Below are 1244 nucleotides of genomic sequence, written 5' to 3' on the forward strand. Positions count from 1 at the left end.
TTGTCCTATTTTGTTATCCTCTTTCTCTTTTGTCTTCTTTATCTGTTGTCCTCTTTTGTTGTCCTCTTTCTCTTTTGTCTTATTGTTGTCCTCTTTCTCTTATGTTGTCTCTTTCTTATCTTATTTTGTTATCCTCTTTCTCTTTTGTCTTCTTTATCTGTTGTCCTCTTTTGTTGTCCTCTTTCTCTTCTGTCTTATTGTTGTCCTCTTTCTCTTATGTAGTCTTTCTTTCTTATCCTATTTTGTTATCCTCTTTCTCTTTTGTCTTCTTTCTCTGTTGTCCTCTTTTGTTGTCTTCTTTCTCTTTTGTCTTATTGTTGTCCTCTTTCTCTTATGTTGTCTCTTTCTTATCTTATTTTGTTATCCTCTTATTCTTTTTTCCTCTTTTTATTTTGTCTTCTTTCTCTTTTGTCCTCTTTTGCTGCCCTCTTTCTCTCTCGTCCTCTCCTTTTGTCTTCTTTTGTCCTCTCTTGTTGTCCTCTATCTATTTCGTCTTCTCATGTCCTCTTTTGTCCTATTTTTGTCCTCTTTCTCTCTCGTCCTCTCTTTTTGTCTTCTTTTGTCCTCTCTTGTTGTCTTTTTTCTATTTCGTCTTCTTATGTCCTCTTTTGTCCTATTTTTTCCTCTTTCTCTCTCGTCCTTTCTTTTTGTCTTCTTTTGTCCTCTCTTCTTGTCCTCTTCCTCTTTCGTCCTCTCTTGTCCTCCCTTGTCATCTTGTTTCTCTTTCTCTTTCGTCCTCCCTTGTCCTCTTTTTTTCTCTTTCTCTTTCGTCCTCATGTCCTGTTTTGTTGTCCTCTTTTGTCCTGTCTTGTTGCTGTCTCTCTCTTTCGTCCTCTCTTGTCCTCTTGTTCTCCTCTTGCCATATTTTGTTGTCATATTTTGACCTCTTTTGTCGTCCACTCTTGTGTGCTATAGAGGGTGTAAATGGACTACTTTTACTTAAATAAGGTTTTTTATATATAGAAAAATTGAAATAATTTCGCTGAACGACTTTTATTATTATTGTTATTATTATTATTATTATTATTATTATTATTATTATTATTATTATTATTATTATTATCATCTTGACTAGCTGAACTACAACCCTAGTTGGAAAACAGGATGCTATAAGCCCAAGAGCTCCAACAGGGAAAAATAACTCTGTGGAGAAAGGAAATAAATAAACTACAAGAGAAGCAATGAGTAATTAAAGTAAATATGTTAAGAACAGTGATAACATTAGAATAAATCTTTTATATATA

The sequence above is a fragment of the Palaemon carinicauda genome, chromosome 42 (assembly GCF_036898095.1).
Source record: "Palaemon carinicauda isolate YSFRI2023 chromosome 42, ASM3689809v2, whole genome shotgun sequence".
In the NCBI taxonomy this organism is placed as follows: Eukaryota; Metazoa; Arthropoda; class Malacostraca; order Decapoda; family Palaemonidae; genus Palaemon; species Palaemon carinicauda.